This window comes from Ricinus communis, chromosome 1 (assembly GCF_019578655.1).
Source record: "Ricinus communis isolate WT05 ecotype wild-type chromosome 1, ASM1957865v1, whole genome shotgun sequence".
NCBI classification, from domain to species: domain Eukaryota; kingdom Viridiplantae; phylum Streptophyta; class Magnoliopsida; order Malpighiales; family Euphorbiaceae; genus Ricinus; species Ricinus communis.
In genome coordinates, this window is record NC_063256.1 from 28,170,760 (window position 1) to 28,188,622 (window position 17,863).

At 36.9% G+C, this 17,863-nt stretch overlaps 1 non-coding gene across 1 annotated transcript; it reads left to right on the top strand.

Annotated features, from left to right (window-relative positions):
• The first annotated feature begins 4,595 nt into the window (after nucleotides 1–4,595).
• Nucleotides 4,596–4,702, top strand: LOC112534179. The gene has a single exon (XR_003078484.1). It is a non-coding gene; the product is annotated as a small nucleolar RNA R71 (small nucleolar RNA).
• Nucleotides 4,703–17,863: the final 13,161 nt, after the last annotated feature.

Consider the following 17,863-nt stretch of genomic DNA (forward strand, 5'->3'; position numbering starts at 1 on the left):
TACGATCCCGACCAGCGATTCTTGAGCTTCCCTAAGAACAAACGAAGACGTGAATTGTAGAGTAATACTCGGTCCCCAACTTAAAACTCCCTGGAGCCTTTTAGTCGCTTGTCATGCCACTTCTTAGTCCGCTTCTTATAGATGAATGAGTTGTCATATGCTTGCTGACGCCACTCATCCAACTCATGTAGCTGCTATTGTCTCTGTTTAACTACAAGATCAATATTAAAATTACAAGTTCTTAAGGCCCAAAGGGCTCTATGCTCTAACTTAACAGGTAAATGGCAAGCTCTCCCATACACAAGCCTATAGGGTGTGAAACCTGTAGAGGTACGATAGGTTGTCTTGAATGCCCAAAGTGCACCATCTAACTTATTTGCCCAATCCATCCTACTCACCCCCAAGATTTTCTCTAGAATGCGTTTCAAACCCCTATTGGTAACCTCTACTTGCCCACTAGTCTGCGGGTGATAGGGTGTAGAAAACCTATGGGTCACTCCTTATCGCTAAAGTACTCTCTCCAGTTGAGCATTGCAAAACTAAGTCCCTCTATCACTAATCAGTGCCCTAGGTATGCCAAACCTAGCAAACAATCGCTTAAGGAACTTAGTAACGACTCTAGCATCATCAGTCTGGAAAGCTTGCGCTTTCAGCCACTTAGAGAAATATTCAACAACAACAAGTATATACTTATTTCTAAAAGAAGAAGGAAATGGCCCCATGAAGTCAATGCACCAAACACAAAAAATTTCAACCTCAATGCTTGTTTGGGGCATCTCATCATGAGCAGAAATGTTACCTGACCTATGGCATGCATCAGAAACCTGCACGAATGCCCTAGCATCCTGAAAAATAGTCGGCCAATAGAATCCAGCCTCCAGAACCCTTCTAGCAGTGGGGTTAGCTGCTTTATGACCTCCCGTTGGTCCGTCGTGGCAATGCCTCAAAATCTGGAGGATCTCCTCTCCGTACACGCATTGTCGAATCACCTAGTCTGCACAAACTCAAAACAGAAAAGGATCTTCCCAAATGTAATACTTCAAATCAGCAAAGAATTTCTTCTTTTGCTGAAATGTCATACCTTTTGGTAGGACTTTTGCAACCAAGTAATTTATAATATCGGAAAACCAAGGGACATCTGACGATACCTGAACAGAGCACAAGTACTCATCCGAAAAACTGTCATCAATAGCCCTCTCATCAAGTGCATCTAAGCTCGGGTCCTCGAATCTGGAAAGGTGGTCTACAGCCAAATTCTCCACACCCTTCTTATCCTTGATCTCAATGTTGAATTCCTACAAAAGTAAAATCCAACGAATAAGTCTTGGCTTAACGTCCTACTTTCCAAACAAGTACCTCAATGCTGAATGATCCGTGTAGACCACGGTCTTGGATAGCACCAAGTATGAGCGGAACTTGTCAAACGCGTATACCACTGCAAGCAACTCCTTCTCAGTAATGGTATAGTGCTCTGGGCTTCTGTCAATGTCTTGCTAGCATAATAAAGAGGTTGGAACTTATTGTCAATCCTTTGTCCTAAACAGCTCCAATTGTAAAATCACTAGCATCGCACATTACCTCAAAAGGCAGGCCCCATTTAGGTGAAACCACAATAGGGGCTATAGTTAGTTTCTCCTTAAGTAACTCAAAGGCCTGCAAATAGTCATCAGAAAATATAGATGGAATATCTTTTGTAAGCAATTGAGTCAAAGGTCTAGCAAGCTTAGAAAAATCTTTAATGAACCGGTTATAAAAACCTGCATGACTAAGAAAACTCTTAACAGCCTTAACCGAGCTAGGGGGTGGCAACTTAGCAATGGTCTCTACCTTGGCTCTATCTACTTCCATCTCTGGATGTGAAATCTTATGCCCCAGCACAATACCCTCTCTCACCATAAAATGGCACTTTCTCCAATTCAGCACAAGGTTAGCTTCTACACAGCGCGCAAGTCTATGCTCTAAATTAAGCAAACAATGGGCGAAAGAGTTACCAATTATCGAGAAATCATCCATGAACACCTCTATGGATTCTTTAATCATGTCATGGAAGATCACCATCATACACCTCTGGAAAGTAGCAGGTGCATTGCACAAACCGAATGGCATCCTCCTGTAAGCGAATGTACCATAGGGGCAAGTGAAAGTGGTTTTCTCTTAGTCCTTAGGTGTAATTGGAATCTGAAAATGACTTGAAAAACTGTCAAGAAAGCAATAAAACATATGCCCTAATAAACATTCTAGCATCTAGTCAATAAAAGGAAGGGGAAAATAGGTCCTTTCGAGTTGCATCATTGAGCCTCCTGTAATCAATGCAGACTCGGAAACCAGTTATTGTCCTAGTCGGTATCAGCTCATCCTTCTCATTCTTGACCACCGTCACACCTCCCTTCTTGGGGACAACCTGCACAGGACTAACCCAAGAGCTGTCAAAAATAAGGTAAATTAAACCTGCATCCAGAAGTTTAATTACCTCCTTTTTTACTACTTCCTCCATGTTTGGGTTTAACCGTCGATATGGCTGTACCGTTGGCCTGTAACTATCCTCCATTAGGATCTTATGCAAGTAATAGCTAGGGTTAATTCTAGGAATGTCTGTAATCTTGTATGCAAAGGCCTCGAGATACTTCCTGAGGGAAGCTAAAGTCATCTCCCTTTCCTCAAGAGCAAATCAGCTACAATGATCACCGGTAGCTTCTCCGCCTCATCCAGATAGGCATAGGTCAAGTGCTTAGGTAACTCCTTCAACTCTAGGGCCGGTGGCTCCTCAAGTGAATGTCTCAACTTCTGCACTCCTAACCTATCAATATCAACAAAATGGTCAACAGACCTGCTAGGCTCACTAGCCAACAAACAAGCAAGTTGTTCCAACACATCCTCGTTAGATAACTCCTCCTCAGCCTCAGCCTGTAATGCCACCTACAAAGGATCATCAAGTAATATCTCCTGCAATTTAGACCCCATAATATCATCCAAAACATCCACATAATATACAGTATCATCATGGTCAAGTGAATGTCTCATAGAAGTGTTAAGGTTAAAGGTAACAGTCTCATCACCTACTCTAAGTTGTAACTTCCCATCACATACATCTATAACAACCCTAGATATTGCAAGAAAAGGTCTACCTAGGATTAAAGTTACGCTACTCTCACCCTCTATATCCATAACAACAAAATCAACAGGAAATACAAACTTGTCTAATTTAACAAGTACATCCTCAACTATCCCTCTAGAAAATTTCAAGTCTTATCCGCTAATTGTACGCTCAACCTAGTGGGTTTTGGCTCACTCAAACCTAATTTTTCAAACAAACTGCTAGGTATTAAATTGATGCTAGCTCCTAAGTCAGCTAAAGCATCACTAATATGCAAATCACCAATAATATAGGGAACAATAAAACTCCCTGGATCATGCCTCTTTACTAGCAGCTTGTTTTGAAGAATGATTGAGTACTCCTCATTTAGTGTCACTAGCCCCAAGTTCTCCAGCTTCCTTTTGTTGCTTAAAAATCTCCTTCAAGAATCTCGCATACCTGGGCATCTGGGATATAGCCTCAACAAAAGGTAGGTTAATCCCTAGTTGCTTAAATAAATTTAAAAACTTACCAAACTGCTGATCAACCTTTTCCTACTTTAATCTCGCAAGATATGGAATTGGCGGCTGGTATTCTCTCAAAGAACTCTTCTTCTTGTCCTCGGTGTGCGCAAGCTCTGTCACCTTAGCTTTGGGCTCCTCTCTAGTTGGCTCATCCTACACAATAATATCATCATCAGCCACAGGTAAAGAGCTAGTTAACTACTTACTTGATCTCTAAATGACAGCCTTGACATGCTCCTTCGGGTTTGACTCTGTGGCGCTGGGGAGCATCCCTGGCTGTCTCTCAGCCAACATCTTAGAAATCTGGCCTATCTGATTCTCCAAATTCTGTATGGAGGCCTGCTGATTTCTAAGGGCTGTGTCCGTTTGCTGAAACCTATTCTCAGAAGTGGACACAAACTTCATCATCAACTCTAAATTGGGCTTCTTCTCATGGTTCTAAGGTAGTTGAGGGATAACAGTCTTCTATTGGGGTTCCTGCTGGTGCAACCACTGAAATCCTGGTGGACCCTGGGTATTGTTATTCCACCAGTTGAAGTTGGGATGGTTTCTCCACCCTGGGTTGTATGTGTTGCTGTATAGGTTATTCTGCTGCCTGGGCTCATTTTCCATGTAATCAACTTGTTCATGGTCAGCAGAAGCAGAAAATGAAGAAGAAGCAAACATACCTCCCGCATTACAGTTTACACTATAGTGCGGGCCACCACAAAACTCGTAGCCAAGCTGTACTGCTCGGACTGGCATCTAGAGCTGGTCAATCTTCTTGGCTAAGAGCTCCACCTGAGCTGCCAAGGCTGAAGTAGAATCCACCTGGTTCACCACTCCTTGCCGTCCTGGCCTACTTCTAGAAGACTGCCATTGATACGTATTCATGGCCATCTCCTCAATTAAATTCTAGCGTCTTACTGTTGATGGCCCCACCTGCAACTGCATCTACCATCTGCCTCGTGGCTGAGTTCAAACCACTGTAAAAAGTCTGCACCTGTATCCATAATGGCAAACCATGGTGTGGACAACACCTCAGTAAGTCCTTGTACCTTTTCCATGCATCATACATGCTCTCATCATCAAACTGCACAAAAGAAGAAATATCATTACGCATCTTTGCAGTCTTAGCTGAAGGAAAGTACTTATAAAGGAATTTCTCAGCCAAAGAACTCCGAGTGGTGATAGTGTTAGTTAGCAGGGACTGTAGCCATCTTTTTGCTCTATCTCTCAAGAAAAATGTGAACAGCTAAGCAGAATGGCATCATCGGTAGTCCCATTTATCTTGAACGTATCACAAATCTCCAAGAAATTCGCAATGTGGGCATTAGGATCTTCACTGGGCAAGCCCCCAAACTGTATACTTTGCTGCACCATTTGAATGACATTTGGCTTAATTTCAAAGTTATTCGCTGCAACAGCAGGCCTCATTATACTAGTGTGCATCCCCTCTAAGGAAGGTCTAGCAAACTCGCACATTGTCCTATTTGCTTCAGCGACGTTGTTGTTGCCGTCTCCCATGTCTACTGGTGTATGGACAGGAATTTCTATTTGCTCCTCCTCCTCCACGTCTAATCACTTCCTCAGTTGCCTGAGGGATCGCTCTGCTTCGGGCATAGGGTCTACTGGTGAAGGATTAGAACTCCTAGTCATAAACTACCTAAATTAAACAAGGCAGCAATAACCCAATTAACTAATTAGAAAAGTATTTAAATAAAAAGTAATAACACAAACAGAAAATAAAAAAATGATTAAAGTAACAAATAGCGAATTTCACTCTAGTTTTCAAACAAGTGTTCCCTGGCAATGGCGCCAAAAACTCGATGCATCACGTATGCAACTACAGCTAAGGCAGTGAAGCTATCCATGTAGCCTAGCACAATGGCAAGTATTAAAATATCACATCCCTCGAGAAAATGAAATCCTAGAGTTACTACTTCGTTCTTTATTATCTAGCCTAAAATTAATGACTGATGGTTTTTAAGTAATGACTAAAAGCTAAGTTCTAAACGGAATGCGAGAATGAACGAGTAAATAAAGCAATCAAGACAAGAAAGTAAACCCAAAGGGAACCTATACTAGTTGGCAATCAAACAAAGGATAATAGATTGTTGAGTCCGATTATGCTACCTATGGACAGATTCTTAACTAAACTCGGATTCCCTCTTGAGACAACTGAATTCCTAAACCTAAGAACCTAAAGCTTGAATCTCTTCCTAATGATTGATTATTAAGTTAGCCTTAAGCTTTAATTCGCCTCTATTAAGATTTGTTAATTCTTAATTCGGCAAATTAATTAACCTTATCTCTAAGTGGAAATTAACTTGATCTTGCAATTAAATTTCCAAACTTAATTAGAATCTCTCAATTGCTAAAAGAATTCTATAAACAGTAATCAACACATTCAATGTAAAAAAAACTGGATTTAATTATTAATTGCAAAAAGAATACAAAAAGGAATTCAAACAATCCTAACAATTCAATACTAAGACAACATAGTAAGGAACCACAATGGGTTAGCTACTCATGTTCATGTCTAAAGCAACTAGGAATTCAATTGCAGTGGAAGAGCAAAGAAATCGAAACATATACACCCTTTTCCTAGAATTGGATGAACAGCTCGAATCCTAGATCTATGCTGCAGTTGATCTCCAAAATTACTCCTTGATTTGCTTCAAAACTCTTCCTCAATCTTCAATCCAAAACTCAAATCACGAATTTGATGTTCCAAGGTGGAATCCATTTTCTGGAAGCCTCCCTCAAATGCCTAACAACCCATCTAGGAAGATTACAACGGAAGATCAAAAGTCAAAATTGTCGATCCGGAACTTTCTCCTTCTCTTTTTTGGCTCATCCTTTTTATTCCAGCCGCAAATATGGGTGTGTTCCAACCCGTGTTCTTCAACATGGGCCGTGTCTAACCTGTGTTGGACTTCAGTCAGAACAATAAGCTGAATCGAGCATGGTCGTGTTCTTGCCTGTGTTGGTTCTGGCCCGTGTTAACCAACACGGGTCGTGCTCTAGGGCGTGGTACTCTCAGAAAACATATTGCTTCAAAGTAGTTAGACTACACGGCCTGGAATTTCTGCACGGGCTCTAACACGGGCCGTGTTGACTTTCTAAAAAGTTAACCTAAAATAAAACGCCTCTGATTACGTCCATTTTGGCCCGAAATTGATATAGAATTGCTCAAACAGTGATGATGGACCTATAACATCTCTTGGTATACAAAAGGACACAAAACACGGGTGATCTTGGAATAAAAATAAAATAATTGCTAAGAAAAATACAAAATAATATGCAAGCATGTGTAAAACTATGCACATCACTCTTCCTCATCGGTTTTGCCGCCTGAAGATAGGCTAGCTGCTCTAAAGCTTCTTTCATCTCATATTTTTTCTACTCCTATACCAAAGATAACTCAAGAGGATCTTTAGCAATAATGATGAAATAAAATTAATAGTTTCATGCTCAATCTTATCATCACTAAAGTCCATGTCATCAAGCACAAATGGATGTTTCATAGCATTAGGAATTTGAAAATTTACTTGCTCTTCCCCTACCCTAAGAATAAGCTTACTGTCATGAACATTAATGATGGCCCTAGCTGTAGTAAGAAAGGGTCTTCCTAAAATAAGAGAAACGTCAACAATTTCATCCATATCCATAATCACAAAATTCACAGGAAAAATAAACTCATGAACCTTAAATAACACATCCTCAATGATACCCCTAAGATATACAACATATTTATCAGCTAGTTGAATACTCATGAGTGTTAGTTAAGGTTCTCGAAGTCCTAGTTTCTTAAGCAAATTATAAGGCATAACATAATGCTAGCCCCTAAAATTACCAATGCATTATCAATATTTAAATTACCAATAAAATAAGGAATAGTGAAACTCCTTGGGTCTTTTAGCTTCTTGGGTAACCGACTCTGAATGATGGCTGAGCTCTATTGGAGATTGAAATTAAAAGATAAGGAAAGGCACTACGGAAGTAATTTAAAATTTTTCTTAATTCCCACCAAGGATTTCATTGATTTAGATAGTCATAACACACAAAAATAAATAAAAATGGAGAAGACTTACAAAGGGTGTGTGCCGCCTATTCCAAGGAGTGCTTTTTGCTTTGTTGATTCTTGATTCTTCAAGGATGATTGATGCATTTTAAAGCTACTAAAATGACCAGCCTCTAATTGTAATCCATACAAGCTTCAATATTTGAATCTCCTATGAAGAATCCTTCACAAAAGAGAGAGTGGAGATGATGAGGAGTGAATGATAATTCCAAGCTAAATTGAATCTTAATTAATCTAATTAATTAAGTGTTGATGGCAACATTCTCCTTTACACATATTTATCTACCTAGCTGCCCATCATACTTCATATATATATATATACATGAGTTTAACCTAGTCTTATAACAAGTAAGGCCTTACTTACTCTTAAGTTGGGCCTTGATTGAGCTTGTTTAAACTAAGTTAACTTAATTAATACATAAGCCTAGTTATAGGGCCCTTATAGCCGAATATCATAGCCCAATATGTATTAAACTAATTAACTTTTAATTAGGCCCAATGTATATAAGCTTAAGCCCATTCTTAAGCCTCATTTTAGTCTCAACTTTAAGCCTACTTGTGTATGAGCCAAAAGATTTCTAACATTTTGGCAATAAATTATGAATTAAACCTTTTTAATTCAATGTTAATTCTCTAATTAATTTAATTCATATTTCATAGATCAAGATTGGCATCTAGCAATGCATCATGACCATCCAAATGTGAGGAAGGATTAAAGTGCCTTAATCAACCTTTACAATGAATAATCTCATCATGTAATTTAATCCTTTCATTATATTTTTATCCTAATTGATTCATAAAGCATAGATGCAAGCATCAACTCTATGATTGAATCAATCATATTTGTTCTTGATAATTGCATATAACATCTTAAATAAGATCTACGAAACACTTTTTCATAACCTTCATTCAAACAACCTTAGCCAAGGAATTCCATGTTAAAGCATATCAAAAATCATTAGGGTAAGGTCCCATGACATATTACCTCAAGTAATAAATTCTTTATTGATAACTTATTATCTTCATATGACTCTTACTATACCTAACGACTATCCCTTGAGTGCTCCATGGATAAGAGAACATAAGATAGTATCAAAGTATAATAATCCCCATATAAGATAATATATTGTTATCTTAAGTCTAAGGATCATGCCTTACATGATTTTCTCAAGAGTATTGTCACAGACACTTAGGGTAAATTCCATATGGACTACTCAGTAGGGTCGTGTTTAATGAATTTGTTCTTGTAACAATCACCCATATGCTTATCTCAGAATCCATATTCCTCAACCTTATGAGACAGATTGCTTACTTCACAAGTAAGTGATAATACATTATGGTAGTCTCGAGCGTTTGATTAATATCCAATGATCAATATCTAATTCTTGATCAACCATCGACTATGAACAAAGTTTAGGAACGTATGTAATGAGAATCTCATCATTATAAACTCGCTTTATAATTTCTCTTACATTGTGTTCATCTCTAATGATTTGGATTATTCCTTAATAATACTTGACTACTTGTACTATTAGAGTTGAATAATGCCTTTAGTATAATTTTATACCATTAATTATGATGTATAAATTAACACAGATCATCTGACAACTCTTTGTCTTTAGGGCACACTCTAATAGGCTCTTCTCCAACATGTGCACCATTGACACTTCTTCAAGCTTCCTCTTGTAAGAGAGAAGGTTCTTTAAGAACTTAGGATACTTGGGCATCTGCAATAAAGCTTCCAAAAAAGGTCTATTAATATGCAATCGTTTAAAAAGTTTAAAAAACTTACCAAATTGTGTATCTAATTTGTCTTTCTGAAGACAGTTCGAAAAAGGCACCCTCGATTGATACTCTTTCACAATAGGGATGGGCTTTAGTTTTGCATCCATTTTCTCTTCCACTTTAGCCTCTTCACCCTTTTCTTCATCAAGTATGTTCTCAACTATAGTCAAACTCTCATCTGCTTCATTCACTCTAATTCATTACCACTCCTTAATGTAATAACCTTAAGTTGCTCTTTAGGATTGGCTTCTATGTTACTTGGCTAACTTCTTTGGGGCCATTCATTTAAGAGTTTTACAATCTACTCCACTTGATTCTCCAAGTTGTGAATCAAAGCTTGCTGGTTCCAAAGATTTGTTTCTGTAGATTGAAATTGAGTTTCAAAAGCTCAGATGAACTTCTCCATCATCTCTTTTAAGTTACTCCTTCTAGGAGGAGCCTACTGCTGGTTTTGCTACTGAAATCTTAGTGGTGGAGGTCTCTACTGATACTGAGTTTCCCAAGAGAAATTCAGATGATTTCTCCATTTCGGATTATAAGTGTGCTACATGGATTGTTCTGCTGCCTTAGAGCATTTCCCACATAATCAACCTGCTCCGGATTAGCAAATTCCATTTTGGCAATCTTGCCTTTTGATGAAAACCCCCACACTAATCACAAGTCATAACCTATGTCTCCCTTCTACATGAAAACATATTCAAAGCATCCATGTTCTTTCTCATAGCCTCTAACTGTGCATTTACTATTGGAAGCTCTAAACATTTCATATCTCATAGAAATTAAGGTTACAAGTTGTAATTGAGGATTTAATTTGAAAAAGAAAATAACTTTTCTTTTATGAACATGAAGAATACAAAGAAAAAAACTACAACCTTTGAAGAGTAGAATTCAATTATTGATTGTTGATGATGTTTCTGTTAGAGAATCAAATAGAGATTCGCAATTGCAAATCCTCTAGATTATCTCACACAACCAACCTCAAGCAAAGCTATTCAATCCTTGAAGATGAAGAACTCCTTCTCCTCTCTCAAGTTTGCTACTATGATAATCTTGTAGTATTCAATCCTTCTCTTCTTCTTCTTGATAATAGGAATAAGAAACTCTCTTATATAGTGTTAAGGATTCATAATCCTTAACACAGTTGTACAAACACATGTCATTACAAAACTCTTTTGTGATGACATGTGTCAAGTAGTATTGACACATGTCATCATAAAAGTCTCTTGTGATGACACGTGTCAAGCTGCTTTCTTAACACCTGTCATCATAAAACCCTTTTGGTGATGACAGTATCAAATTGCTTTCTTAACGATGTCATCATAAAACCCTTTTGGTGATGACACGTCTCAAGCTGCTTTCCTAACACATGTCATCATAAACCCTTTTATGATGACACGTGTCAAGCTGCTTTCGTGACATGTGTCATCATAAAACCCTTTTGTGATGACATGTGTCAAGCTAGTATACAAATATATGTCATTACAAATTCTTTTATGATGACATGTCAAGCTCCTTCAATATATAACACTTATATATTATACATTATTAATAGTTAGACATTTACAAACTTCAACTCCAAAAGATGCTAGTATTCCTACTCGAGGTACAAGTCAAGTCCATCACCGTGCTTGAGTTGATCTTAACATGTATAACTTTCTAGATTCATTATTAATTAGTAATGGAAATTTAATTAAACTCTTTAATACTAATTAAAACACTTTAATCAATTAACAATTAAATAATTATCCCTCAATTGTTTCCATAAATTATAAATAACGTTTAGCAACATATTATAATTACCCAATTAAGAATAAAGGCATTGATCATCCATGAACCCTTTATTTATGATTACCGTGTACTTAAATCCTTCCATTGAACAATATCTTGATCAAGTGAGGATCATGGAATAGTCAAATCCACTAACTTGATTCTATGACCAAATCTAGGATACATCTCGACTAAATATGATTAATGCGAAAACTCCTTTTCCATTAATCATAATTACCTCGGCCAAGGATTTCTTAGTCAAGATGTTATCGAATCGCATAGGATATTCTCCTTGTTTACTCAAGGCAATGAATTCCTTGTTGATGAACACCTGCCTTCATGCATATGCAACTGGAGCCACTATCTGCAAGTACCCATTCTAGATATGAACAGATACCTAAAGCATAAGCAAATTCCAATTACATATTCATGAGATAACTCTCTCACCTCAAGTTTGAGGATTAGTTACACCATCATAACTTAATAACGAACCAGTGACTTAAGTAAATCATCCATGTGATTCAATATTTCTTCAAGTCATGTTCAGTCCACACGTCTCACAAGTGATCTATAATGATTAACTTAGTAACTCATACTAAATGGCATGGGACTCGCCATCCTATAAATATTAGTATCTCATACTAATCACAGGGTTAAATGCATAATGTTGGTCTTTTCGATTAAAGATGTCCAATATTTAATCCTACAACCAAGAACTATTTTATAATATTTATTCTAAAGATCATTTGTTACTCATATTCTAAACTCTTGAGAATGGAGTCTTTAATAAATATTATTGGACTCATTCAATAATTATATTACTATAAAAATGAATGATAGACAATTTCCATCAATAAAATGATATTCATTAGATAATAATATCATAATGTATGAACCAAAAAGCAAAAGTCCAATTGGCTTTTAATACATACATATAATATTTATAGCTACCATAGGGTCTACTGCATGGATCCAACACCTTTGACTCGAACCTGCTCTCTTGGATTTTGCCATTAGAAGTTCATGATTGTCATATCTTCATTAAGATCCATAGCTTGCTCTATAGTCTTATTATTTAGTGATCCACCTATTGCAACATTAATAGATTATATACTTGCGTAATTCAGTCCATTAAAGAATGTCTGAATTCACAGCCATAAGGGTAAACCATGATGTGGATAGCTCCTCAATAAATCCTTGAACCCTTCCTAGCAATTATACTAGATTAGCAGCACACTCCACCTGATCAATGACGCTAGCAATTCGGATATCCCCCTTCTTGAGGAGAAATCAATAAAAATTGGGCCTAAATGCAAAAACTCATTATCCTAACCTAGACAGAAGTTCCCTTTTCTTTCTCATCACAATAGGAAATCAAAGAAGTAAGGGTAATATATTCTCCAGCAGATTGAGAAAGTACCTCGGCTGGGGGAATGTTGAACAACTCTATAAGTTTTCCAAGAAAAGAATCATCAAATCTTGGCAAAGTAATTGGATGGGTATAATCACTAGGACCTCTAAGGATGGTAGTGAACTCTTCAATCATAGGGCATAATTCCTAAATTGAAGTGAAAGACATGGCCTTTTGGGCACCAAAAGTTAATAGTCGAGTGAAAAAAGATGTAGTCAAGCTTGATGTGTTGCAAAGCCTTGAAGGAGGAAATGTGGAATTTTCCAAGTTTGATCCATTCATGACCAATCAGGGTTTTGAGGGCTTTTGTGCTTTTCTGAGTCATATTTCCAAAGATAGAGTGAAGGAATTGCTTTGGGGAAGCCAATGATGTGTATGTATATTTATAAAGCTGAAATTAGAGTTGGAATCAAACTCTGCAAATGCAAAGCCGATCAGCTGTGCGCAAAGTCGATCAACCCCAGCTCCATAGCCGATTGGCTCTGTGATGTGGCCCGGTCCTGAAATTTAATTTTTTGAGGGTTTTTCTTTTATTCTGACATTATATGAGTTATGTATGTGTAAAAAGTGATTTGGACAATCAAAATATGATCAAATTGACTTCAAATATCAAATATGGTATTGTAAAAGGAACAATACAATATAGTATCAAATACAAAGCAATGTCCTCAATAAGTAAAATAGCTAGTCTAGTCAAGGGAAGTCATTGGGGCCCTCGATCCATTACTGCTGAGAGTCTACCTAACCTTGCAAGCCCTCGTTGTCCCTCTGCATAAACCCAAAGAATTAGGCATTGCATAACATAACATAACATGCATACATATTATGCATATTTATTTTTTTGCTTTACTTATTCGCCAGTCCTCGCTGATGACAAAGAACTGTCTCCTAGCAGCCATACCAAGTCGGTGTATGTGCTCAAACTGATCCCTTCGAATCTGTATAATTATATGTATGTTCATGTCACTAACATTTCAAGGGAACAAAAGTAACATAAAGCAATAAAGGAAAAGAATACTCAAATGGTTTTATCCAGTAGATGTGAACTCTAGTTTAAGGCTGGACTCTAATGCCAACCGATGGTCTACAATACTAAAAGGACTTCAGTATGACATGGATGGATTCAGAATAAACGGAATCCTCCTAGGCATGATGTTCAACATCATCGTAGGAGGTGCTTCAGAAGGGGCGATAATGGATGAGCCAGAGATACGAGTACCCCTAGGACAACGAGCAACTCACCCCGCCTCTGACCTTGACACTCTAGTAGCATTGGGTCGGGAAAACTAAATGCAGCAAAGGGGCTATTTAAAATACCTCATAGTAGGAATGATAACAAAGTAAAAAAGAAGCGATAAGGAAGTACATATGCTATAGTATCTTTATCTAGGGGCACAGACCCTAGCAACTCAGTCATAACGGATGTGTATTCAATCCTCCTAGACCTATCGGTAAGCTTCTCGAGGTTATCATGACCCTCGAGGCATTCTTCCAGCAACTCATCTACAAGGATAACTATTCACAACGTAGATAATAGAGGCGACCTAGGCATCCATCAGCCATTAGGTTCTCTCTCCCAACCTTAGATCTACTCACCTAAATACCATACTCGGCAAGCAGGCCGACAAGGAGTATCCTCTTGTGCTTAATATCAATAACAGATAGCATATATGGGTCCTAGTTGCATCGGTCCTCAACCTAGTCGGGCTGAATCTGAAATACACATAGGTGAGTATTTGAACTTTAGTTATGTAAAATTAAACTAATGTATTTTAGTTTTACTTGATCCCAAGTCATGGAGTTTATTCATGTGTGGTGTGCGTGGACCTACGCCCACTCTAGCAAAACGCTCCTACTAGAGCCCCAGCGGCTCAAGCAAGGGAAAGCTCATGAAGTGCTGATAGGTTGAGCTCCTACCAAGAGACCGAGCTCTGAGGCCCACACCTGCACTTAAATTATCAGAATATAATGTACAATAAAGGAAAATGTAAGAGTATAACAAAGGAGAAAAAACATACATGTATAATATGCCAAAAACCATAAAACCTCTTGCTTCCATGAACCGTGATGTCCAAATACTGGTACAAATATGCGAGCATGGTGGACCCCCAATTATATGAAGAGACACTGTCCAAGTGTAACACCCCAACTCAAACTTTCCATTGAATAGCAATATATATATATATATATATAACTTTATAAACATAATTTACTACTTAGTTACAATATACATTCATACAATTTAAGTGGCATGACATACTTAATATATATAAGAAATATTTATACAGTAGTTTAATTCACACAAGTTCCCAAAATGCCCCAATGCTTTAGATAACTCCTCCGGCCCACCCGATAATATTGACCGATGCAAAAGAGCAATGCACAGCCTAAGGCTATCTACAACTGCACTAACTGAAAAAAAATTGCTAAGGAATGAGCTAGCGACTCAATAAGCATTTAATTTACTAAACTATAGTATATTAGGCTAGAATTATCAAATCTTTATCAATACGGAAAATTATACCAACACTTAACTAACAATCACAAAATCAACCATTTCAGTTATTCTCATAAACATATAATTTCATCTCACGTAATGCAAATAATCTCAAACTCAACCAAGTCAAATAATTCAATTCCACATTATTTCTATCAAATTAGGATCAGATGACTCATCCTTACATTTCCTCACATTTTTAAATTTCGGTAACCACTTGACAAGACTATCCGGCTCAGTCTTGCCATCTCACATACTCGGGTAGCTATCCGGCTCGGCTTTCCCGATCACACAATATCCATACAAAAGTCATCAATCCTTAATCACAATCATTTCACTTCACAACACATCACAATCAATTCACTTCACAACACATCACAATCAATTCACTTTATAACAAGCCAAAAACATAACTAATATCAACTCAGTCAACCAAAAAATTATCAAGTAATCAAACAGCAGTCCCTACTCAATATACACAAAGTTTAGTCTATTAAATACTTACCAAAAGTTATAGGATAACAAAGTAATCCTATTCTTTTTCTCTTACCACTTCCTTGCCTTTGGATGAACCTATTCACATATTCAATACAAATACAATTCAATCACAAGGCATAAATATATATATATATATATTTACTATCAATAAAATATCACATTTCAACAAAATAACATATATTTTAGATATTAATATGATGCATGAGATGAATGACAACAAATCAACATATTTGTTGATGAAGGCAGCTTGTAGGTACTGACTTAGAAATTACACCAAAACTTATGTACAATTAATAAAAATCTCATATTTTCCAGAATTATACTTCCATTTTTATAGAAACCATAGCAGAAAGAATCACCTCAAAATCATTGGTATAGAAATAGTTATGGCATTTTCTATACAGCTGCTCAAATTTCCATCTAAACAGAACAGAAAAAAGTTTCCTATTAAATGACCAATCAAACGAATGAATTTTCTGATGAAACTCTCCAGATATAAAGTTAACATTCTAAAGTTTCTATAGACACTAAGTTTACTCAATTTGGAATTTTCTAGCTCAAGTTGTGAAACACACAATTAGCAACAAATTTCTGAATCCTAAGCCCGATTTCTGCTTAAAACAGTTTCGGGCAGGCCATATTAAGTTCAACATATCTCACGTTATACTCAACCAAAAATTATGAAATTTTTCAGACATATACTAAATATATAAATGAACAACTTTCATGTTTAACTCTCTGCTTGGTTCAGCCTCTAACTGCCTCAAAATGTCAGCACAAAAACTAGGTCACCTGCTGAACTAAAAACAGAGCAGCAGCAAAATCGAACCTCATAAGTTCCTACTCACTCAACAATCTGCAAAACCATTTTACAGAGATATTCTTGAGACATATACCTACAACTTTCATGTTTGAAAATTTTCGAGATAAAGCCTCTAAGGTCACGAAATCATAAGTGAAAAATCTGCCCAGAAATTTCAGCTTCAAGATCACAAGTAAAAGCATGTTTACTCTTAATTAAACAATTCCAAAACACATAATCATCAACAATTTCATATCATTAACCCTAATTTACAGCAAAATCAAGCAATTAAAATTACTCACCTTTGTTTTCCTTGATTAAGAAAGCCCAAATCTTTCAAGCTTAAAAGAAGAATTTGATTTTCACTTACTAAAAGTTTTGTAGAGTTTGATTTGGAAAATCAAAGTTGAAGAAGGAAAGGAGAAAAATGAGAGAGACAAAGAAGGAAAGGAAATTGGAAAGCATACGTAGATAAGAACAAATGAAAGAGGTGGTATATTGGTGTGGAAATAGGCAAATTACAATTTAATCCTCTTTCTTTCTAACTTTTCAATTTAGTCCAAAATCATTACTTTTCAATTAAATCAATATGTAACTAAATAATTTATTTATCTACCACATAATATAATAAAATAGATCATATATAATCATGATGCAAATGACATGTTTAATGACATGCTAATGAATATTAATTATTAATAAAAAGAAATAAATAAATTTGGTTGTGACACCAAGTCTCTCAAAGGGGCTAGATAGTGAAGGTTCAACGAGTTCCTTGAGTTGTAGAACAATGTAGTCTCTAATAAGTATACTAAAAAGGATCAGGCCATTTGATCCACCTCTCGAGTAGAGTAGGGAGTGAACCCTTTATAGTGAAGAGGGTTACTCTAGTAAGCTGAGCAGTAGGTGTTCTTGTGACTAAGCAAGAACCCCAATAGATTGATGATGAACTAGTCCCAAACATTAGACCTCTAATCGTGAATCGCATTATCGAAAGGCACGGGAGTACTTGAGAAGTCGATTCTTATAATTGTAGCAAAAGAAAGCAGAGACAATGTCAGCTCTTCGATTGGGGTGTGAAAGGTGTGGGTAGTGTCCATCCACCTCTCTACCAGCGCATAAAGGGAAATGTGATTTGTCCTCCCAATAACTGATGGTAACGTAACAACGAACCAGTAGAACTTGGTATCTCCTATATAAGCCTAGACAAAGCTTGGACAAATGCACAAATACTAGGTTTGAATACATATACACATATGTACATCAAGATTTTCAAGCTTTTAAGCAAATCGATGGGCGTGAGGCTAATTCAGCTCGTGCATGGCCAATTTAGGTGTTCATCCTAGAGCAGTGTATTTTTTCAAATTTTTTCCACCTTGTTATCTTCAACCTTTCTACTTGAATCTACCTGTGCATCAACATCATTATTAGAAATAGGAG